The sequence below is a fragment of the Taudactylus pleione genome, unplaced genomic scaffold (assembly GCF_031769625.1).
Source record: "Taudactylus pleione unplaced genomic scaffold, aTauple2 ptg000019l, whole genome shotgun sequence".
In the NCBI taxonomy this organism is placed as follows: domain Eukaryota; kingdom Metazoa; phylum Chordata; class Amphibia; order Anura; family Myobatrachidae; genus Taudactylus; species Taudactylus pleione.
The window spans coordinates 17,517,474-17,543,515 of record NW_028284421.1 but is presented as its reverse complement, the minus strand read 5'-3'; positions in this window follow the sequence as shown (position 1 = coordinate 17,543,515).

Here is a 26,042-nt window from a genome sequence, read left to right as displayed (position 1 = left end):
GTGCAGGACCCGTTCTGTGCATGTGCAAACAGATCTGGCAATCTCGCTCACAGATGCCTCCAGCACATAGACAAAACTAGAGATCTGGTACTGGGTGGTCCCAGTTTTAGTACCATGTCAGATATTGTATTTCTGTTTCATGAAAAAAAATCTATCACATATTATGTATAATGTTCACTATAGGTCCAGCGCCGGGCAGGGCACCGGACCTAGAGAAGGGGCACTCATGTGCGCGTCGAAGGCATGCGTGCCCAAAAAGGGGACATGACCACGATAATAGGGGGCATGTCTCTAATACGTGTCCCCTTATTGTCTCTCTAGGGATCGTGCCTGGCACTTAAGGACATGCCGGGCTGCCCCAAAGCGCTGCTGTCTTTGTGAATAGATGCCAGGCACATGCGTCAGGCATCCATTCACCGGCGGTGACCACTGCACCTCTGTTTTTCCCCCTGTGAGACACTGCGACCCACGGGTGGGGACAGCACCCAGCAAGCTGTTCAGCGGGGCGCCGCCAAAGGGGGCAGGGTGCATTCCGCCCTTTTGAAATTGGGCAGTGCGCTGCTCCCCGCTAAAACAGCATAGTTGGAACACATATATATATATATATATATATATATATATATATATTGTAACACGACCGGATTAGGGGTCCCTCTCCTGAGGTAGATGTACTCCCTCTTCATACACACAGCCGGGAAAATAGTACACCAGTCTGGGGTCTCGTACTAACTGGTCGGTACCAGTCTTTAATGTGCAACAAAATAGGAAAACAAAACATAAGTAAATCCTAGCCCTGTCTGTGTGCTAACTAGACAAGAGGTTCCCTCTCTAAAGAAATAGTGAGGCCTACTGCCTCCACCATCAACACAAGCGTATGCACAAGACTTACAGGTAGTTTTCAGCAAGTGTCTCTGTGCCAGCCAGTCTGCTTGCTCTCCCAGGTATGAGACACCTAGCTTACAGTCAAACACAGCCTAAATCAGCCAGTTCCAGTTGCAGAACCTAATGAGCATGCTAACAGGCATAAAGGCCAAAACCTGGAGTGGCCCGTGGATGGAGCCCTCCCTCTCCTCACATTCAAACCCCCAGGTCCAAAACCGGCTTTTCCAAAAAGCCGACACTCAAATCTGCTTCACTGCAGACTGTCTCCTGGGTTTTTTTTTATAGGTCAAAAACCTAGGACAAATGTGTCTACCACTGACCACTTTACCAGTGCTCCTATCACAATATATATATATTTTCTAGAGTTGCAAGCTCAGGTCGCCTATTACTGAAAAGTGGCGTGTCCACTCAAACAGAGGGCGTGGTTTTAAGACACGCCCCCATTTTCATTGTCCACATCGCTTCACAGAGAATATGTGCCCATTCACATCAGTCCCTGCCACAGTGAAGCTCACAATCTATATTCCTTACCACATGCACAGGGACGTAGGGAAGGCGGAGCAACTGGAGCTTGTGCTCAGGGCGTTTGCTAGGGTGGAGGGCGCTGCCTGGCATGGCTATATTATCTAGAAAGTGGACATTAGACTCTGCCAGACTGACAATCAGAGGGTGTGTGGTGATGAGCACTATTCTAGAAGGATAGTGAGGATGCGGGTGGTGTTAGAGCTTAGGGCGCCAATAATGTCAGAAAGTAGAAGGGAAGCTGACTGCTGCTGGTCCCTGGAAACACTTCCATGGTGGTGCTGATACCTGAGATACAGGCTGACCTGAGTGGCATAGAGGGGGAGGAGTGCAGCACTGAACGATGTACCACAGAAGTGGGGACACTGAAGAGGCTGCTGCTGCTCTACTAATTATATTATATAATGTATTTTTAGTTATTTACCATAGCACATTTGCTTACCTAAGTATGTTTTGAATATTTTACAGTAGTAATATATTGATATTAAGTCAGCAAATTGTGAATGCAATAAAGAAACCGGGAAAGAAGATGATAGAATGGATGGACAGACAGCAGACAGACAGATATATATCAGTGTTCTCCCCAGAAAATTTTGCCAGCCTTATGGAGTCAATAAGTAGCTGGATGGGGACCTTTTCACAATAATGAAATGTTGAAATCTTGATCTGCTCTGCCTCCGCTCTCCAGGCTGACATCACCCGCCACAGTTCCACGTGGCGTCAGACTGGAGCGCAGAGGCAGAGCAGATCAGGAATTCAACATTTTGACACTGTGATGTCACCAATAACTTGCACAATGCACTGCGCCAACAGTCATATATGTAACGTCGGTGTAGCATGACTTTCAGCAGCATCATACTACTAACGGGTTGGGTATGGGATGCTGGTGCTCGGGATCCCAGCAGTCAGAATCCTGATGCTCGCATACTGGCAGGGCTAGGATACCAACACTTGTAGGTCAGTATCCTAAAGCTCCTCCTATCCCTATCCCTAACCCACCCCCCCTATTGCCTAAACCTAACCTTCCCCTTCCCGCACCCTAAACCTAACTCTTCCCCCTTAGTGCCTAACCCTCCCCCTAGTGCCTAACCATAACCCTCCCACTAACCCCTGTACTTACCGTCGGGATGACGGGACCGGGATCCTGACTGTCTCTATTTTGATTGGATCCCCATACTAACAAAGCCAAGCACTGCAGCAGGGGATTTTAGGCCATAAAAATTGTTAATGTATGATGTATATTGATTTTATATATATATATATATATATATATATATATATATATATATACTGTACATTAATCATACATTAACAAATTTGTCTGAAATAAAAAAAAAGTGAATAGAAAAAAAAGAATATGGTGTTGGAAGATGCTACCTATATTCTTACAAAAATTTTATATAAAAAAATAACCTCAGGTTGACCCATTTAGGTCAGTACCTAAAAATAATTATGAAAATCAGGGGTTCTGCCAAAGGCTGCCATTAGAGACTTAATCAAGTCAGCCCTCCCCCCTCCCCCCTTGTCCCTGCCAGCTGCAGCATGAAAAATTGCCATACCTGGGGGAAAGCAGTATAAATTGCTTTGCTCTGACCCCCTATCCCCTTGTGCTACATCTGGCAGCAGTGGCAGCTGAGCTGTCAGTGTTACAGCAGTCACTAACACTGAGGAATCCTCTCGCCGGTGTCCTCCTCTATGCTGAGACCAGGTCCTCCACAAACTCTTCCTGACAGTCAGCAAGCGAGTGCGCACGTACTGATGTCATGCGCTCGTGCATGGACTGATTCATAAATGGGCTAGCACACAGGGGAGGCGGAGCTCTGGAGCAATAAAGTTAAACTGGTCCTCTGGTGCAGCCAAGCAGACAAGATTTACTGTGCGGTCCTGACCGGGCGCCACGGTCGGCCACTCATTAAATATGGTGGATCAGCGAACTGGGCTAATGGGTGGTCCGGTGCACCCACGGACCACCCCTCAGTTTCGCCTATGCTCCTGCAGTATTTTAATATTTGATGGACGTTATTGCACAGCCGCTTCCTGGTGTAATACCGTCCACAACTGAATCAGGCCCACAGTTCTTTAAGGGGCATTTTTATTAACAAGTTGTGGGTATCCCCCGAAAAACACCCGCAAATATTAAGTATCCCTTCGATGTACTGTATCTGAGCAGGACCGCATGGTATATTGGCTATATCTACTGCAACCCCTCATTTTCAACTTTAAAAAAAAATGGTTTATATGGGAGCTGATTAATTACTGAATTTACAAAATCAAACAATGGCTCCAATAGCTAACTCTAACGCCATCTTCAGATGTGTAGCTTATGGGCCACAGTTACCTGTCAGAGCCCCTGTGTGTGACTATTAAAACATCCCCGCAGTACTTAATTTTTTAAACGACAAAAAGAAATTATAATTATCGGGTCTAGAACCTGACAATTCATAACTTTGTCCCTAAATCACTAAAGCTACATGAATAAAATATTTAATCTTGCTCAAAGAAAAATAAATGGCAATATCCATTACAAATATAATGCCTATTTTTAGGTAAATAGTAACGAACCCTGAAGAAAAAAAATATTAAGAAAGATAAATGAAGCCTTGAGGGATTCGTCTATAGAGGAAATGATTATAATAAATGAATGTACTGTACATTATTTTTTAATTTAATTCAACCTCTTCTGCATTTTTTACAAGGACGCTCTGCAGATATAATTCATTCTGACAAGGATTCAAATAGCTTTTGGTTCCACTGAGGGAAATATTTTTCAGCAAATTGGTAAAAACAAACAAAATGGATTTTTCTTGCAATAAATACAGTAAATGGAGCTCATAGTGTATATGTATATTTCATGTAGGGTGCCTGATGTTCTATTTTTACAAAGTCACATATGCTCAATTACAATTAAATGTGTTTGAACACTGAGAATTACATATCATTTAGAACCTCTAGTATAAAGAAAGGTCTGCTTTACAGGTCTTATAGTATTATTGTAATTACAACATTCCCTAAGTGAGCATTGTTCATTTGCTAAATACATATCTATAATATAATACTATATGTTTGTTTTTAAATGGCATACAACAGGTCAAATACCTATTGTATATTTTCTGCCTAGTCTCAGTTATAAAATTGTGCAGTCAGTGAACATAGGAGCTCATTCAGACCTGCTCGCAAGACTCAGCCGCTCGCTGGTAAACAGGGGCTGGATATTTAAATTACATGCTTGAACTCTATGTCTTAGCGAGTTACGGCACTGATCGCTCGCAAGTGTATAGAGATGTCTCCTTTCCCCTCGCAACACACGTCATCTCCGGGAATTGTTTGATTAATCGTAACATCGAGATCCATCTGAGCTGCTCGCAGCCCTTGCGGTTGCCTTTCCCCGCAGCAAGCACTGTGATCAGTGCTGGATGCAATACATGCAGGCCACGTGTACAATGACGCTACTTCGCTAATTATGCACCCCCTTTAAACGGCGTTTTGACAGCCTGACACGCCTGCGTCCGCAACACCACTCCCCCATTCGCAAGCACCTTCCCCTGTTACCACCCACAAACGGCACTATCTGTCACTCAAAGTAGCGGGAAGTCTGTGTACTACGAGCGCACGATTCCTCATTGCTGAGACTGGCTTGTGCACGCGCACTGCGAATTATTCGCATGTACACTGAGCAACAATCGCCCGGCAGCGAGCGATCGCACCTTAGTGAACAGGTCTGAATCAGGTCCATAGTTTTGTAACCAAACTAATAATAAGCAAAATATAGCAAATAAAATATGTTATATTTAGTGTGTGTAACGCTTCGCTGTTATCAAGTAAAACAAATAGCATTCAGAGCACATAGGGCCTTATTCTAAATTGGATGCGATTCCTATATTCATGCAAACAGCCAAAGTTTTTTTATTTGCGCATGTGTCTCCACTCTCAAAAGCTCCATTCATGCATCCTGATTTTTTTAGATGCACAGTAGCAGAAATGTACGGGGTGTTCCTGTACGGTGACTGGGGGGTAACAATGGGGTGGCTAGGAGGACCCAAGTGCAGCCTCCGTTTGGGCCCCCTCCTCTCTGTCAGTACACTGAGCGCTGTAAATTTTGGCTTCATGACATGTGTGGGTCTCTGGGAAAATGGCATCCGTGCCTATTTTCCTGGGGACATAATTTCTGCACATGTGCAGATCACTGGGTAAATGCCCGCCGCCATTTTCCCAAGTGAGATTTTGCTGCTCTGCGGCGCTGGTCCAGCGCCGTGGAGCAGCACATCGGAATCTGCGTAGAGGTAAGCATTGTTTAACTATGTGTGCAGGGTGTGCGGTGTTGGCCCCCCTGGACCCAGGGGCCCGTGTGCACCGCACACCTTGCACCAAATATAAAGATGGCTAAAAAGACGCACAGAGATGTTGCGCACCAATCTGTATTTCATTGTCTACAGACACTGACAATGTGCATCTCAATCCTTGCACATTTGGACGCATGGCTGTACACCAGGGAAGGACTTTGCAGCAAAAGACCCAGGCGCGGCGCATCTGTGTCCAAATCAGTATCAGCCCCATTATGCATCTGAAGTATGTGCAACATTTTACTCTTATTGGTGAATATGATTGCTGTAAATTTTAAATCATAGTGTATGTTGTATGATGTCAGTGATGTAACGTGCTTAGGGCCTCATTTAGTAACGAGTTTTATCACCAAAATGAGTGATAAATGTCACTGTGTATGATAAATGATGCTTCAGCCAATCAGCTCCCAACTGTCAACTGTTAGAAAAATGACAGTTGGGAGCTGATTGGCTGGGAGCTGATTTAATTCCATTTATATGGAATTAAAAGAGGACACAGCTGAAATTTATTGATCAATTTGTAAGTAGAAAGATGGTAGCAGTAAAAAAGCAGCGCTCCAAGGCCACAGCCCACAAATATATTTTACTAAATAAATAAGAGGCGGATCCCCGCCCGGAGCAAACTGGCCTGAGGTAGAACCATTCTCCCTTAATTGGCATAGCCCTGACCCCTCCCTAAGATGATGGCCCGGTCCTCCCCCAAGGGGAATGGCCAACTCGCCGCTAACAAAAGGCAAATGCTATCCAGGCACTCTTACGCTTATAATAGGCCACCTAGCAGCACTGCTTCCCGCCAGGCTTTTACATTTTAAATTGCACAGTCCAACAACATTTTCAATAATTGCATGCAAAACACTTAGGCCTTCATTCTGAGCCGGACGCTCTGAGCAGAGCGCACGCTCTGAATGAGGGCCGTCCTCCATAATTATGGAGCGTCCTCCTGGACGCTCGTATAGCTGTGGGTCACCACCCACAGCCTATACGAGCGTGCAGGATGATGGTCGCGATGGTCTTGACCATCGCGACCATCGCCAGTGCGAGCAGAAGCCTGCGGTTGAGTTTCTCAACCGCAAGGCCAGGAGTGATTTTGGCTCTATCAGAGCCAAAATCACTCCCACTGACATCACTAGTGATGTCAGTGGGGCCGGCTTCTGACGGTAGGCGTTCCCTTGGGAACGCCCCCGTCTGGGAGGCACGCCCCCTGCACGCCCACCAAAGGGGGCGTGCAGTCAATCAACATCGACAGCACGCCCCCTTTGATCAGACACAACGAACAAAGGAAAGTCCTTCGCTCGTCGCGTCTGGCGCATGCGCACGACGGAACTCCCACCGTCGTGCGCATGCGCAGTACACACCATCAACCCACTTGCGAGCGGACAGCCGCTGCGAGTGGGTCTGAATCAGGCCCTTAGACGGGTGGGTGTGTGGTGTTCCAAAACTGGAAAAGAGGAAGAGGTCTCCTCTTCTAGGCTATTTATAATGCATAGTATGGGCCCTGCCCTTTATTGCTGCCATAGGCTATTGTTTTGATGGACACAATCCCGGTTACGCCCCCTCTTTTCCTTAACCCCTGATGAACTAGCAATATTCCATCCTAAACAGGGAGCTTATCTTTCCTCAAACTTATTCAAGTATTCGCATCTATAAAGATCAAAGCAATGTAAAGCTGGGTACACATATAACGAGCGCACATCGTCAGCGACATTGAGTGTACATACTAGACCAGAGGTTCTCAAACTCGGTCCTCAGGACCCCACACAGGTCACATTTTCCAGGTCACCCAGCAGGTGCACAGCTGTATTCATTACTCACTGACACATTTTAAAAGAACTAATTATTTCACTTGTGATTCTGGAAGACCTGGAAAACATGCATTGTTTGGGGTCCTGAGGACTGAGTTTGAGAACCTGTGCACTAGACGATGTTGTCGACATATTGTCTAGTGTGTACTGGCCTTTAGTCTCCAAAACTTCTCAGTCATTTCAAAATCAAACTAAGACAACATTGTTTCCTGGTATTTTGTTTTGTACCAGATACCAAGAAGTGAACTTTATTATATTTTCCCTTTGGCTGCTTATGCGATTGTGTCTACACTCTACAAATAAGCTAGTTTTCTCTTTCAAACTATTCCCAGCAGCAATGAATAAGGGTAAAGATTAGGAAGAGAAAGGTCAATTTCATAAGAGGAAATCAAAGAGGGAGAGATCCAACATTTTCTGGTGTCCTACACTTAACTACACCATTTGAGGTTCACTAAATTTTAGGGAATGTCCCCACATGTCTCAAATGGAAAACATTTCTCTTCAGGTTAATGGTATGAAAATGATCTTATTGCTGGGAAAAATAAATACAATTGCAGTAATAAAATCATTTCCATCTATATTTACCATATTGAAGCTAGCCAAGGATAAGCTGGTAATCATGAATTGGTAGCAGAGGGCCTATGCAAAATACCTCTTTATCAAGGTCTTCAGCCTGGAGGCTTGTTTGGAAAATGCAGTGGAATGAGACAAATGTACTTATTCTAGCTATTATATATTATAGATGGAAGCAGCATATAGTTGTCACAACTTCCAAGTTCTTACCTTGATTATTAATTTTCATTATTAATATTTGGGTTACTGCAGAGATACCCAAAAACGGTCCTCTAGGGCAGGGGCCCATGAACCAGGGGGCGGTTGCCCCACCATGATTTCTGTTGGGTGGGCAAAAACTATGTTTTGCCCCCTCCATTGAACTTCTACACAAAAGTAAATGGGGATGAATGAATTGAAAATGGGGATGAAGCGATAATCGCTTTATTTGAACTCGCCAACTGTAGTTTCTGTTTACCAAAACTGAAGTTATCTTCATGTTTGTTCTGTGTACAACTTCTTCTTACAAACACTTTTTCCTTCTTTCTTAGAAGCCCCACTAATTTTGCCATCACAATTTGCAGTAAGCATAAGCAGACACACGAGACCAGGAAGCTGCACTTCCCATGGACTGTTCTTGTAAGTTGTATAACAATGGAACAGAGAGAGCGAACGACTGCAGCATACAGATGGTTTAAATGTTAGCAAGAATCTCATTGTCGCCAGATCGTAGCACATACCAGATATTATAGCACATACCATAATCAGTTAGGCAGTGACTATAGATTTAAAAATACTCCCAATCAAATGAGATTAGACTATCAACAAAATCTGAATAAAATTAAAAACTAGGTTAATGACTATGAAAAATGTAAATTTTTAAGATGAACTATCTATATTTCTAACAGCTATTATACTAATTGGTAGTTAATATTAATAAATAATAATAATAATAATTAAAAACAATTATAATATTTATTTAATAATGTATGAATAAGTTTTTATAGTAAAATACACTGTTAAAACTGTTGTAAAGAGAGATACCAAGCACTAGAAAAAGGGGCTCCAGGCCCTATAGTAGTCCTTGGCCTTTTGCCCCCTCATGAAAATTTTCGTTCCTAGGCCCAAGATCAAGGCACCCCAAAAGCTGTGGTTTTAGAGATATCCATGTTTAGATCAAATTGTCTGAGATACTAATTAAGTCATCTGAGGCCAAGCATGGATATCCTTAAAACCGACACTGTTAGGGTGCTTTGAGGACTGAGTTTGGAAACCTCTGGGTTAGGAATAATATATTTTACTACCACATCTACTTGTCAGCATGTGCACTAAGCAGGAGTTGTGTTTTCCAATTTCATCCATTTTCTGTATTTAATTTATAGTATAAGTATGTGCACCTGTAGGTATGCTGTACATAAGAGTTATAGTTCATTCAAAACCAAGTTGCCCCATGGCTTAGTACAGGGTGTAACTTGTGATGTGGTAGTGATAGATAGCATCATTCTAGATGCCTTTAGATGTGTCCTAACCAAATACCTCTCTATCGTGCACCATGGAAATTGATACAGTGGTGTGTGATGTTATTGGTGTGATACCCCCAAGTTTGGGGAGAACTCCTTGTTAGTGTGGCTAAGGTATTGTTTGGGGTATAACATCCATTTAATTACACCTAATATATGTTTACTATTAAAAAGATGTCTTGTATATATATGCTTGTGATGACCACAGGTATTACATGCCATACTTATATGTTGAATACTGCTTGTGTAATCCCCGGACTATGAATTGCCCCACCGCTATGGACTCCTGCTCATGGCAGGGTGTGGGAAAGGTGTTGCCTTATTGGCCACAAGCCCAGAGCAGCAATCGGGCATGGGGAACTGGCGGGTTCCGCAAGCCAGAGACCCAGACAAAGGGTATATAAGGAGGTGCCTGAAAAATGGTCAAGGACTTTGAGGCGTTGATGTCGCAGAGCAGAGCAGTGTAGAGAGAACTTACTGGGAACGGAACTCAATGGAGGGGCGGTGTGTGCGATCTGCCGAAGGAAACCGGAGTTTCGGGGCGGACAACTCTGACGGACAGGAAGGAGGTGGAGTCAATACTTCCAAGCCCAGCGGTAAGTACACAAACTGTAGTCTATTACTGTCATTAGACTAGAAAGTCTCCCCTGCTACAAACCCCATATCGAGTGCAGCCAGTTCAGCTACATAGTTACGGACTCCATAAAGAGACTAATCCCTACGTGTACCTAAAAATACCCTGCAGTTAGCAAGTAACAACTGTTATGTTCTGGGATGTTTGTGGACCCGGGGTGATAGCAGGAGCGATCACAGAAGCAGATTTGAAAATAAAACTAGGATTTTTAATAAGTGCTTGAGTAGACATACAATGTGGCAGTAAATAAAAGTCCAGGAATATATAAATGTGCACAAGAGTTCTGTGGTGGGAGTAAAAGGGTTAGGCCCTCATTCAGAGCCGTACGCTCTGAGCAGAGCGCACGCTCTGAATGAGGGCCGGCCTCCATGAAAATGGAGCGTCCTTCTGGACGCTCGTATAGCTGTGGGTCACCACCCACAGGCTATACGAGCGTGCATTTTGATGGCCGCGATGGTCGAGACCATCGCGACCATCGAAATTGCGAGCCGGAGCCTGCGGTTGAGGTTTTCAACCGCAAGCTCCGGAGTGATTTTGGCTCTATCAGAGCCAAAATCACTCCCACTGACATCACTAGTGATGTCAGTGGGCCGGCTTCTGACGGGAGGCGTTCCCGTGGGAACGCCCCCGTCAGGGAGGCACGCCCCCCGGCACGCCTACCAAAGGGGGCGTGCTGTCAATCAACATCGACAGCACGCCCCCTTTGATCAGACACCACGAGCGAAGGACTTTCCTTCGCTCGTCGCGTCTGGCGCATGCGCACGACGGAGCTCCCTACATCGTGCGCATGCTCAGTCCAGAACATCGACCCACTTGCGAGCGGACAGCCGCTCGCGAGTGGGTCTGAATCAGGCCCTTAATGTCCAAGTAGAAACAATTAGAGCTGTCCAGGTGTGCAGGTAGTGAAACTGAAAATAATCAAACCAGATATGCAGGTAGTGAACTGAAAATAAACAAGCCAGGTATGCAGGTAGTCAGGGCCGTATTAAGGCCTGTGGGGGCCCCCGGGCAACAAACGTGTGGGGGCCCCCATCAATAAGTTATATATATAATATACACACACGTCTATCTGCCTGATGTCCAATGCCCCCTGTAGTTGTGCCCCTTCTGCAATGCCCCCTGTAGTTGTGTCCCTTCAATGCCCCCAGTAATTGTGCCCCTTCTGCAATGCCCCAAGTATTTGTGCCTTTCCTCCAATGCCCCCAGTATTTGTGCCCCTTCTTTTATGCCCTTTGTAGTTGAGCACCTACTCCAATGCCAGTAGTTGTGCCCCTTGCAATGCCCCCAGTAGTTGTGCCTCTTCTTAAATACCCCCAGTAGTTGTGCCACTTGCAATGCCCCTAGAAGTTGTGCCCCTTGCAATGCCCCCAGTAGTTGTGCCTCTTCTTAAATACCCCCAGTAGTTGTGCCCCTTGCAATGCCCCCAGTAGTTGTGCCTCTTAAATACCCCCAGTAGTTGTGCCCCCTGCAATGCCCCCAGTAGTTGTGCCTCTTCTTAAATACCCCCAGTAGTTGTGCCCCTTGCAATGCCCCCAGTAGTTGTGTCTCTTAAATACCCCCAGTAGTTGTGCCCCCTGCAATGCCCCCAGTAGTTGTGCCTCTTCTTAAATACCCCCAGTAGTTGTGCCCCTTGCAATGCCCCCAGTAGTTGTGCCTCTTCTTAAATGCCCCCTGTAGATGTGCCCCGTAAAGTAGTGCCCCCAGTAGCTCTCCCTCCCCTCCCACACCCCTGTTAAAAAAAACTTACCTGTCTTCGCTCCACGCTGTCACGGCTCCCGAGTCCCACGCCACCACTGTTACTGCTGCTGTCTGCTGGAGCTAACTGGATCCAGTAGAGGCGCGCAGGCTCATCTCCTCTGCGGTGCGCGGGTGACGTCATGACGTCACCCGCGCAATGCATCACTGGGAACGATGGCCTCTGAAGCGATCAGTATTCAGAGGCCAACGTTCCCACTTACCTTAGTTGATCGCGATCTACGGGCGGGAGCTCCACGAGCTTCCAGTAGATCGCGATCAGTCTTTACGTTTGGCGGTGCCCATGCTAAACGGAATGGAGACGCCGCCAGGCCTTACCAGCGCAGAGTGATAACAGGCCCGCACAACAACACGCGCAGCCAAAGCCCCCCGCCAGATACCAGCTTCACCTCCAGACAGCCCGCGTAACACTCGCCTAGCGCCATGCTGAAATACCCTGGCCGTGACAACAACAGAGACAGTGCCCCAGACTCCTGTTCTCCACCCTGAGTAACTGTCAACTGCCTTATGTAGGCTGTCTGGCGCATCACCCATAGGCAGGCGCTGGCACTTGTCACTGGGAGCTTGCCTTACGCCTTATTTGTTACTTTGCTCACCAGGATTACCTGGATCGAACCGGGATCTCCATTATTTAAATTACTACCAAAAGCTATTTTAATTCAGCGTGAGATTAACTGATGCACAGTTTCGTCCCCGTAGGCACAGTACCGCTCCCATTTGACATTGTGCAAGAGAAGTACACCTAGTTAGAGACAGTAGCTGCAATTACCAGCATACCTTCTTTTGAGTTTCAGCCATAATAACTAAGTATGGCTGCCTTATTGACAATAGGAAGTGAGCATTGCTGCATTGTGAAGTGGAGCTTCGAGGAAAGAACAGTGTATTAGTAAAAGTATCACATTTCATCAAAACAAGTGTGCACCACCTTTAAAGGAAAATCTGGCCAGCAATGTATGAACTGTTTAGTAAAATTAGTTTAATGCGTATAGAAGAATTGTAGGTTGATTATATTAGCGTTTAATCTGATGTGTCTAAAGTTGCCTTGTATGCTATATTATAACTCGTTTTAACTCTACAGATGCACAGTTCAGAAGTGAAATTGTTCCCATAAAATAAAACTGTGGTTACTTGGTCTCAGTTATATGTGGCAAACCATAATTGTATTTATGCAATGTAAGCTAAATGTTCAAAAAGTATAAGTATCTTTGTTTGAGCCTTGTTGTCTCATGAATGTAGCTAACAAATGCCAATGTGTTGAAAAACGAATTGCTTTATTACATTGTGAGAAACGCTAAAGACTGCATATCTTGTTACGAGGAAATCATTCGCACATCGTGACTCTCAGTGAGGCATTAAGAAGAATTATTAATCCCGTACTGCAGTGAGTATTACATTGGTTGTTCACTAAACTGCAATGCATAACACAACCACATTGTGGCTAGTGTGCCCCTCTACTCTGAAGCTGATAGTTGCTTTCTTCAATGATTGTGCCTATATTAGATGGTTTTGTTGGAGTATTATAAAATCCTTTTGCTACTTTCATTTGTACAAGATAAGAAGTATAATATCTGCTGAACAGCTATTACGTTATTCCCTATAAAAACAAATGTTAAAAATATTTCTTGTGCTTATTACTTTGTTCTGTGTATTACTGCATATAGGCTTATAAGCCTGATGTAACATGACACATAGGGGTCTATTTACTAGTGACGTGTGGGTTCGGTTTTACTTGGTTCTTTTTGCCAAATTATCGCAAGTTTGGATTAGTTCGGATTTCTCTTATTGGCTTTCCAGAACATGTGACAGCTGGATAGCCAATATGATGCCGTTTTTGAGATCCGAACATATCCAAGAAAAAACAAACAACACATCTCTATTATTTACTAAGCCTTGGATGGAGACAAAGTCGACAGAGATATGGTCTCCAGTTCCAGTACCAGCTCCTAACTGTCATTTTTCAAACACAGCCTTTGACATGGCAGTTAGGAGGTGATTGGCTGGTACCTTATCTCCGATAACTTTATCTCCATCCAATGCTTTGTAAATAGACCCCATAGGGCCTGATTCATAGATGTTCGGTAAAGCAACAGCTGCTGTGCTAAAATATGTAAAAGCCACTGGAGGCGTCTTGTGCTAAAAGACGCCCACTGCTGGCTTCCTGAGATCCGCTGCATCCGCAGATGCAGCATCGGATCCCCTGCGAGAAGATTTGGCCGGCAACGGACATCGCTACTAGGGTCAGTGAAACTGTGTCTAAAGAGACTGCAACTGTTTTTGGCACACACAGAAAATGCACCCGTTTTCTGGAACACTCCCCCTCCACGCCGCACTGCATCTGACATCGTGGCCTGATCTTCACATGCACAGTGCAGAGAGATTTGCGTTAACATCAGTTTAGTGGAATCTCTGAATCAGACCCATAGAACAGATGCACAGCTAAATACTTCTTATAATGTGATGTGCGTGCGTGCATGTTAGCACTGGGGAGAATTAGCGAAACTACACATAAGCCTAAATAGGGTCATACGGAAAATTTATACCTACTTTGTTACTGGATGTAGTAAATATGCACACCTTAAGCCCAAGATAATTTATATTTGGGTGTACTTTACACTGTACAGAAGCACATTTTTTTCACAATGGAGGCAAGTGTACCGTAAGTGTATTGTCTGCTGTGAACTAAGCTAACACTGTTGCTCACAAGTTACTGTAAGTATCTGTATATGATACAGGAGGTCTGGTGTTTGAATCCCCCCATAAGAAGTGTTAAGTGAACAGGGGCACAGAGAGAGGGAGGGGTGGGGCAACTACTTACTCGGACCTGGGCCAGTTGGAAGGGCCCAGCAGGGGCCCGAGTCAACAACTGTCACCACCTGAAAAATTCTCCTCTCTACACACTACGATTGCAGGACAGGGGCAATCCAAGGACCTACCTGTAACAAGTCTTCTCTCTGCCCACTACTGCTGCGGCCGCATTTGTATAGCAGCTCAGTCTCAGCTACACATTGGGCAGTGAGAGATAGGAGACTGTTGCCACTGAGCAGAAGCAATCTCTTCTCTTTCACTGCCCAATGTGATACTGCGACTGTGCTGACATATGGACGTGGATGCAGTGATAGTGGGCAGAGAGAAGAATTGTCACAGGTGGGCCCCCGGACTACCCTTCCCCTGGAGCTTTATTCCTGTGCCCAGCGTGATACTATTTGGTTGCAGATTTTTGGGGTGGGAGCATGACCACACTTCACAGATTAGTGGTTGCAGTTACACGGGGGGGAAGGGGAAGCAGTGAGATTGAATCCTACATAATTGCAGGATTTTCCCAATAGGATTGCATTCCACAGGTTTCCTAAATCCAACATTACTGCTATTCAGATAAAAATAATAGAAAACACAGATTTATAAGAGATAGTTTTAGAAAAGTCGCTGCAATCACGGCCAAAAAAATTACCTGCCTCTGGCATGCAGGTTGTTGGCAAGTGCTACACAATCCATACTGAAAAGGTGCTAGAATCTAGAGAAAAAACTGTGGGGTAACCACCAAATTGTTAACCTACCCTAGAGCTTTAAAACTAGGCTGGTAGTTTATAGAGGAGTTGGCGGGACACTTGCTGCATAGCACCAGTGGGGTCTGTTTTTTTTGGGGGTGCACGGTGTGTTGAGGGCCCCTTGGCACCGCACACCCTGCATCCATCATAGATATATCACTGCACTATTGTTTAATTTCTCTGTAAATGTTAGAATTGTATTATTGTTATAATGTCCTGTATCTATTCCTTACTTTATACAGTGCTGTAGAAAAGACTGCCACTTAATGAAGACATAATAATAATAGCAAATATTAAAATATATACAGTAGTCAGTTAAGATGACTTTATATTGAGTAACCTTTACTATCCATTATCTTCTACAATATATTTTCATGGGACTTAACTCTTTCAGCCACAGTTGGCCTATTTTAACCCTATTCCAGCCAAAGGGCTCAGTATCCCGTGGTGAGACTATTCTTGCTATAACTCTTGCTTCAATCTTTTGTAAAAATTCAATTACTTGAAGAAAAACCTCGATGTCTGTGTAGCCTGATATCTACCTTCTGTGATGAAGCTGAAAATAGCTGTAGAATTGTATCACACAGTTCATTGAAAATGAACAATTCATTAAATCTGCCTGTTGCGCAGATGTCTATGGGAATATCTTTAAGCACATAAGAAGCAGCTGGATCTTGGGAGAGGAAAATGAAGTGCCTCTGTAACCAATTAATAAAGACTGCTTACCTACTGAACTAATAATTCTAGGTGCCATGAATAGCATACTTTCACCATATGCCTACGCGGAGTATATTTCAAATACTGTAACTGATTACTTAACTGGTTTTTATCATATTTTTTTTTTACCACTGTGAATTGTTTATAAACAGTGTATGTTTTTTTTCTTTTAGTATTGCATTTGCAAGTTCTAAAGGTATGAAGTGTGATGCCGCGTATCCATTAGGCAATTTTAATGAGCGATTGAATGATTACGACATCGTAATCGTTCAATCACTCATTAATCGTGCACAAATAATGTCGGAAATGACCAGCGATGTGCGCTCCTACTGGTTGTTTCCGACATATATCATCGCCTGAACATGCTGGTCAATCTGCTGATAACGACAGGTTGGCCATGTTCAGAGATGAGGGAGCGTGCCTACACTGAATGACATATCGTACAGTGTAGGCACTACAGGGGATCAGGAACGACTGTACGATTACGATGTCATAATCGTACTGTCTTTCCATAGTCGGCAAGTGGATACGCAGCTTAAATGTACACTTTGCTAGCCAGATTTTATTAATTTGTTCATTTAAATGTATTACATTTAGGTATGATAACCTCTTCCCTTCCCACATTTTGTTAATCTAAGTAAATCAGTGTTATACAGTAAGGGTTGATTTATAGTTGAGCAGTAAAACAATGTGGAATTTAAAGTATAGAATAAGTTGCGCTGTACACCTTGCGAAGCACAATGCGGGCATGCTATGCAACTGAATTACACGAAGAGCATGAATAAATAAATAAGCGTGGCACAGACTTTGGAGATGGAGACTTTTGCAAGTACTGTAGTCTGCATTTCCAGATATGTTTGTATGAGGCCTATGTTTGCCAACTACTGGAGCCCTGATGTAAATATATGTCCTAATAATAGTAATCTTCAACACTTGTCTTTACAAGTAGAAAAATGTTTCATATAAATAAAAAAATAATAATACTAGAACTTGTAGGACTACAAGTGCAAACATGCCCATGGCCAGAAAATGCTGGTGCTTGTAGGGCTAAAGGTGCTAGCAGGCTATGGCAACCAGGGTCCTTTGGAATACCTCCAAACTGTATCAATTTTGTTGCAACAGTTCTGATTTGTGTCCGGTCACTGAGGAGGAGCCGGCAGTGCGAGGAGAGTCTATGGGGGCAGCTCAGCATCTCCAGGAGTGATGGGCACATCCGCAGAGTGATGAAACACAGGTTGTAAGCAAGACCATGCCCCTTTCCATGAAGCCACACCGTCTTTTTGGGCGCATGCACCTGAGGTGTGTGCAGGTTGTCTGTTTGTCGAACTGGGCATCACTGACCCCAGTGATGCCTCTGTGCCCCGGCATGCCAACACTTGTGGAAGAACAAGTGGCTGCATGCCTGGAAATTAAGGGCTTGCTGGTACCTGTAGTTCTACTGTAAAGAAAATATTAAAATAATGACAGGATGCAGACACGGAAGGGGGAAATCCAATATTAAAAAACAAAAACAGAAATTCCATACTCACCAATCCCTTGGATTGGATCCTTTTGAATCCATGTAGTAGTTAGTACATCTTCTGAAAAGACAAAAGTGCAAACCTGAGCCCAGCTGGTAACGCAAAATAACCTGGTCACCCACGGTCCTTCCCATTGATATCAATGGGGAAGCTCTGATTGACTGAGAGAGTGAGGGAGCTGGTTTTTCTCATGATTTTCTAGTACCAGACCAGGGTGAGTGGTCGCGGGCAGGTTACTCAGTTGATGGGGGACTTCACACAATTGTTTATTTTTTTTACCGTTTGTTTATTTTTTTTATCTAATGAAGTCTGCACAGGTTATAGTGATCTGTGCAGTGCTTCTACCAAACTCGCCAGCCACAGACAGGTATATTGTTTGGGCGGGTTTGCCGTCGATTTGTCATCGGTTTTTGGTTGTTTTATAAACCAACAGTAACTCTCCGGTATCTATTGTCATCTATGTGAAAGTATCATTTGTTTGTCTGATGTTCTAAACTGTTCTAAAGTCAGATTTTTTGTTGGTTTTGCATCAGTTTTGACTTTAGTAAATCTCTGATTTGCAAACTAGATGGAAAATTACACAGAAATGCTAAATCTACAAAAATCACTTATATGCGCAGCTGCAAACGTTTTTGAGTCTGCTTGTGACTGGAGAAGCGGGACGGTGGAGGTAAGGGATTTTCTAATATCGACCAAGTAAATTTAGAGTGTGTTCACATAATTTTTAACACAAATCGGGACCTGCAAAGATGTATATAGGCCTGCCAGCTGCCATATCATTTGTGGTATCCTGAGGGCTGGTGCAATTACAGTACATCCTGATTATGGTCACCAGCACTTGTAAGCCGCTTTTGATTGGCTGATTGCCAATTCACCTCTGAAGCTGATAGGTGTTTTCTTCAATGGTTATGCCTATATTAGATTGTTTTGTTAGTGTATTATAATATTTTTACTACTTTCATGCATAGATTATAAGAAGTATAATATCTGCTGAATAGCTAATATGTTTTTCCTTATCAAAACAGATGTTTTGTGCTTATGATTTTATTCTGTGTATAACTGCATATACTGTAGGCTTATATAAGCCTGATGCAACATGACACATGAGGGGTGATTCAAATGTTTTCGCCGGTGGCTGTCAGTGCCGGGCGCCTGAGGGAGTAATTAAATTGTTGCTCCGTTAGAGTGCGAATAGCAGGCAACACTGGCATTTTGGTGAAATCTGGCTAATTGGGCACAACAAGCACGATATTTATTTGGTGCCCAAACAATTGAATTGTAACATTGAGCGCCTATCAATTACCGCAACTTAAATGGAATCGCCCATGTAGAACAAATGCACAGCTTAATGCTTCTTATGATGTGATGCATTTTGTACTAAATATATTTTAATATTAAAACTAGTTGGACATTGTTTGAAAGAAAAGAAAATGCTACTGTATGGATCATAATTCAAACTTGCTGGACTTTGATTGCAGAATACGCCTTGTTATAAAACAATGTTTGGATCTATTATAGAGGATATTATGTAACAGCTAAGAAATATTGTATTTCAGCTACACTGTATATGAAATAAATGGCACAGACTACAGCAGGTTCAGATTACATTTTCCGACTCCTTATTTAAAACGTTCGTTCAAATTTCATGTCTGTTAATTTGATCAAAGAAAATTTGTCAGACCATTTAGACCTGCGGGATTTAATATAAGAATTTCTGATTTCATTAGCAGGTTTCCGATCCCTGTATGTGTTTATATGTCTAAAGAAAGCATGTCAGAGGTCTATTTACCAATTTTCTATTGTATTATTATATTTTTCATGTACCATATTTATTATATTCATGATAATAAGCAGATGTTTTTTTAATTGTTATTTTTATGTATTAATCATGTTGATTACCAATTGGATGACATTTTGTTTCGCAACTGCGAGCTGATACATAAATTACAATGATAGGCGCATTTGGACTATAAGCCAAAATCATTGCTAACTGATTATTCTACTGACAAAACTGTTACATGATGGAAACATTGTTTCAAGGTATATAATAATTTGGCTGCTCTATTTTTATCCTATTCTGAACTTACATGAAAGGGACTTTTCTCAATTCATTTTGTGACAGAGCAGCTTGCCCGGGTTGGGTATGACATCCCTATAGTCAAAATCCAGACGGTCGGGATTCTTGCAGCGGAATTCTGACTGTGAAGATGCTGGCAATTTTTGGTAAGAATTCTAAGGCCAACCCCAACCCTAACCCACCCCTCCTGCAGCTTAACCCTAACTACTCCCCACCTGCAGCCTAGCCCTAACCCTCCCCTTCTGCACCCCCTAACTCTCCCCTCCTGCAGCCTAACCTTAACCATCCCCTCCAACAGCCTAACCCCAAACCTCCCATCCCACAGCCCAACCTCAACCCTACCATCCCACAGCCTAAGCCTAACCCTAATACTTACCATTTGAAGTTGTTAGTATATTGACCCGTTGGGATCTCGCAGCAGGTATAGTGAGCTTTGGGATTCTGACTGTAAGGATGCCAACTACATCCCATTGGCCCAATTCAAATTGGAGAGATGCAGCAGCTAGACTTTGATGTTTCCACTCATCACATTCCAACATCAATATCACTGATTTTTTTTTTTTTAAGTTTTACAGTACCTTGAGTTTTTTTCAAAAGATATAGCATTTTCAGGAAATCCCATTAGTCTTTTTGCTCACAAATTAAAGAAAGTTTAACCAAAACTGCCAAAAAGAGTTTTTATTTTTAATTGAAATTTCACCCAAAAATCTGCTCTTGATAATGATAATCCATTTTTTTTGCTAATTTTTGATATATCGATATAAAAGCTTACTATTTGTAGGAATACCATGATAACCCAACAAAGTCTACCATTTTATAGACTAGAAACCTTCCAGAACTAAATGAGGGTACCCTTTTTTATTTAATCTGTGGAAACTGTTTGTTTATTTGTGTACTGTTTTAGTCATTGTCTGCTGATCAAAAAATAACAACATAGGGGGCACATAATTTGAAAGAGTGGACTTCTCTCATATGTACAGGTACAATTATGGATGTGATAGGGTACTCCTATCCATGTACAAAACAACATATGTTTTTCATAATGCAGGGTAATGTCTTGTGGCCACCAGACAATACTACTAAGGGGCCGTATCATTTTAAAGAATGGATTTACCTCTCTCAAATGTAGGTACACTTTAATTTTAATGAAAGCCAGACTAAGGGAGATCTTCTGTCATTCCTGGCCTCTATGAATTTTATGTAGCATAGGGGTTATTGCCTGGTGAGCACACTGACTACCAGGATACAATTTCTATAGAAGCACAGTTTGAATGAGGTGACTCTCTGCTTTGAAACAAGTGTGCTCCATCTTTCTAGTTGCTACATAGGGGTAGATAGGGTTCTTTAATCTCCCCAATCTCCTGTGTTACTATAAAAAATAATCCTTGATGGATTGCAGCAACTCTCCGCCAGTAATCAGTATTAGTAAGAAAAGAAAGTTTTTTGTTTTTTTTCAAAAGTGGTTTTCTATGGACAATGATTGAGCAAGTTCTCTGCAATCTGATCATTTCTAAATATTTGACATATGTGATTTACAGCTGACTATTGTTTCATATATTGCTAAATTAAGAAATGTATATATTATTTTACTTCCTGAATTCAAACATTATATCTTCATTAATTATGTCTTAATAAACTGTCTAATTAATTTTTAATACCAGTTTTTGCTTAGTTTTAAAAACAGTGATAAGTTTTATTGGATACTAGTGTAAATCTCTTGTTTATACTGAGTGACAGGTGTTTGGAATGACTGTCTCTCAGATTGAGTCTCCGTGTTTTAGAATATCTGATCTGCCAATCCAACATTTCTCATGAGATTCCACTTAGCTATCCAGTGCAAATACTATGCTGGTTCAGAATCTAGATAAAAAAGAAGGATTGTTACAGAGGAGAAATATTGTCCTAACCTGACAATGACCCAGTTGGAGAGTTAGATAATGTTCTGCTACTAATTCTTACAATTTATTGTCCAACAGCAATTTCTGGGGTAGAAATATCTAAATGGCATTGAATGTGCTAAGCATTTCTTTATTAATAATTACCTAATTTAAATGGTAGCATTGTATCACTTATTAAGTCATCCTGTTTATCATGTCCATGTATCAATGTTTAACATGACACAGTATTTATTAGAGATGAGCGGGTCCAGTTCCCTGAGAACCGGACCAAGATGAATTTCGGGTATCTGGGTCGATCCGAGAGCAGCTCAGATCTCCCTGCCTGCCTCGGATCCCTGACCCGAGGCATAACCTCGCGACCCCTCTGTCGAGTCGCAAAGTTTTGTTTTCAGCTGGCTTAACATGTCTGTCATGGCTCTCAGCCAATCAGCGTTAAGCCCATTGAAAGCACAAAAGAAGAAAAGAAGATGGCGCCCATCATCCCCCGCCTCCTGACACTGCCGGCACCCCCTGCTGCCGGCACCACCGGCACCCCCCGCTGTCGACACCCCCACTTTCAGCATCCCCCGCTGCCGACACTCCTGCACTGCTGCACAACGTACTGAGGACATCGTCAGCGACCCCCACACTGCCGACACTCCCACAGTGAGGACACCACTAGCACCCCTGCACTGCCTACACTATCAGCAAACCTGCACTGAGGACACCGCTGGCACCCACGTTCTGCCGACACCGCCTGCGCACTGCATTGAGAACACCCCTGCACTGCCGACACAGTCAGCAAACCTGCACTGAGGACATAACTGGCACCCCCGCTCTGCCGACATCGCCGGTATCCTGCATTGAGAACACCCCTGCACTGCCGACACAGTCAGCAAACCTGCAATGAGGACACCGCTGGCACCCCTGCACTGCCGACACAGCCAGCAAACCTGCACTAAAGACACCGCTGGCACCACTGCACTGCCGACACAGCCAGCAAACCTGCACTAAAGACACAGCTGGCACCCCAGCACTGCCAACATCACCGGTACCCTTCACTGAGGACACTGCAGCACTGCCATTCCATGTACTGAGGACACCGTCAGCAACCCTGCTCTGCCAACACTGCTGTCACAGTAAGTGCACTATTGGTGTATCCAACCCACACTGTATAACACACTGGAAATTAGAAGCTGAACTGCCACATGTTAGTGCCGCCCACTGTGTCACTAATACCCCTTTCAGACTTATCGAGAATTCCGGGAATTTGGCCTGCCTCAGCCAAATTCCCGGGTAGCCGTGTCTGTCTGAAAGGTACCTACCCGGGAACACGTTCCCGGGTAGCCGCCCCTTCAATCGACCAGGGTTTTTCTCGGGACTTAAGTCCTGTCTGAATGGTACTACCCGGGAATTTACTACTCCCGGGCAGCACCAGGCAGCTTTTACATGGAGTAACGGCTGGACTGGCCATCTGGCAGTTCTGGCATATGCCAGAAGGGCTGCTGAGCAGATGGGCCGGTCCAGCCGTCGAGAAGCTCAGACGAGCCGAGCAGATAATAATTAAGCCTCTCAGAAGTCTAGTCTGCTCAGCGGCAGGAGCAGTCACACAGTGTGGTTTGCAGTCACTCCCATTGTGTTTATAATGCAATCAGAGTGGCTGGTCCTGGCTGTCAGTCAGCTTTATGAAGCTCCACTGGCCAAGTTTCATATTTCGAACCGCCCATTGTGGGCGGAGTCATAGAGCACTTCCCCGGCAAAGGGAAGATGGAGTAGCCTGCAAGCAGGAGCCCTCTCGCCAGAGGAGTAGCAGTTAAACCCCCCTGCAGCCCAATATACCCCTGGCTGGAGCAGATGGTGCCACTGTGAACAGACCCCCGCAAATCGCGGCAATATACAGCGAGGGGGCAGGGCCTAATGGGTGCCCGCCCCCACATCAACAACCTGCAGCATCAGCTACTTCAAGGTGAGTGTGTGAATCTATTTATACTGTGCTAGGGTGTATGTTTGTGCAAGGGTGTGTATGATGTATGCATGTGTTAGTGTAATAAACATAAGATATATATTGTTAGGATATATGTATATACAGCATATACAATGTGTATATGTATGTATACACACAGTATATATATATAATATATACACACACACACACTGTGTGTATACATAGATAGATATACAGAGGCGGATTGGCCGTTTAATTCATCTGGAAAATTCCTGGTGGGCCGAGTGGACTGTAACCGCCTGTCGTATGTGGCCCCCCACCCCCAGTAGCACATCACCCTTGTATGACTGGCAGCCTGCTGGCGGCTGACAGCGGCCCACTCATGGAGGAACTGAAATCAAGAGAGAGGATGCCCTGTTCTCTGACGAGACCGAGGCACCCTGTCCCCACTCCAAGTACTATGCACGCAACAGACAGTTACACAGTTTGGCGGAGGGAAAGCAGTCAGCGTCTGGCTGCCTGGATAAGTAACAACTTGCTGTGGTGCCGTCGTGAAGCAGCAAGCGGGGTATGCATTGCAGGATGGTGCTGGGCTGGAGAGGCGACGTCCCCACGCTCCACTGCGCCATCCTCATGCTACATCCTGCCATTAAGATATGCCCGGCTCTGGCTGTCCCCGGCTCTGCTCCTCCCAGGCTTTGTGAAGTCTTGCCTGTGCAAAGTGAGCCACAGTCAGGTGCAGATTAGTGGTAGACTTCACTGTGTTTGGGCCGGTGAAATAATTTTTTGGTGTATATTTTTTTATTTTAATTTTCTTCAAATTCGTGCCATGGCCATCGCTGATCAGGAGCCGTCCTGACCTCGTCACATATTTACTAGAGACGGAGCAGGAGAGAGGCCCGCCTCATTTCCTCACAGCTCAGCCTCTCATTGACAGCTGCCTGCCAGACTGACTCCTGGGCTTGGTACAAAACTAGTCCCTTCTCCCACCTACCCGGGCCGCACCGCCAGGGAAAGGCAGTCACCTCTAACAGACACACAATGAGATCCAGTCTCCCAGATCCCAGCAGCAGCCAGAGTTAGAAGGGCTTCTCAGGAAGCTGCTATGTGAGCATGCAGTGCTGCAGCGAGTGTGCAGAAATTGTATAGCAGCAGGTCAGTGCTCCCATCCCAGTGTCTGCCCTTTCTCCAGCCCAGTGTCCCGCACCATTACTGACCTCCCAACCTAGTGTCTCCCATCCTGCCAGCCCAGTGTCTCCCACATCCCTCCCCAACCAACCCAATGCACCTATCTCACTGCCCCCACCTAGAACCACCAGCCAGTCCAGTCACAGTGATCACTCTCATTCATCCTAGTGTTCCCCCCTCCCACCTCTATCTCACTGTCTCCTTCCAATCCTGCCCATTGCCACCCATCACAAGATTACAGCCCTATCCAGCCCAGTGTCCCCCACCATCTCACTGACTCCCCATTGCAGTGTCTCCCCCCTTCCCTCACCAATCAGTCCACTGTTCCCATCTAAAGAATGGATAGGTGGAATGGCGCTAGTATCACATATAAAACATGGTGTAAATGCATAAAACGTTTATTGTGAATATAGCAGCACTAAATATCAGCAAACATCGACATATAAAAATACAAAAATACAATAAACTAATAGAAACAAACTCTGCACCAGATAGTACGTGTTGCCAATCGATATATGGTATTATAGCAACTATGTATCACATGAAAAATGATGCTACAATAGCCAGGAGGAATGAATAATTGAGATTTATGTTCTCATAGGGCTGGTAATTATGAAGCTCCAAAATAGTTGCCTGATTGGGACAGACCAGAAAATATATATAAATATAATATGAATCCGTATATGGTAGATTGTGAAAAATAAATGATAATAAAAATAAGAAAGTCAATCAATGAGGCAAATAAATCCGGATAGCATTTGGATATCCCTGTTATATAACTCACATGTCTGAAGTCACTCCAAGTCAGTGATGGTATAATGTTCCAGTAATGGATGCAGTGCCAGCCTGTTTGTGTGAGGCCGGTACGCAGCTGGAGAGTGCCGAGGAGTGTGCAGAGTGAGTGCACGGGTATGTGCCAGGAAGAAATAGCCGCTCTGGCGGTCGTGGGACATGGCCCCAAAGCCCCGCTGTGAGGACTGCAGTCAGTGAGATGGTAAGCTGTCCGGTAGTGGAGTTGCTCTCTCCAGAGAGATGAGATGATGCAGCCGCGTGCGAGTACTCCACTCTGCTGGGCCGCGGCTGACGGACAAGGTGAACGTGGCAAATGCTGAATCCTGGATGTGAGATCAACTCACTGGTGCGCAAAGTGGTGGTAAATTTGTCTG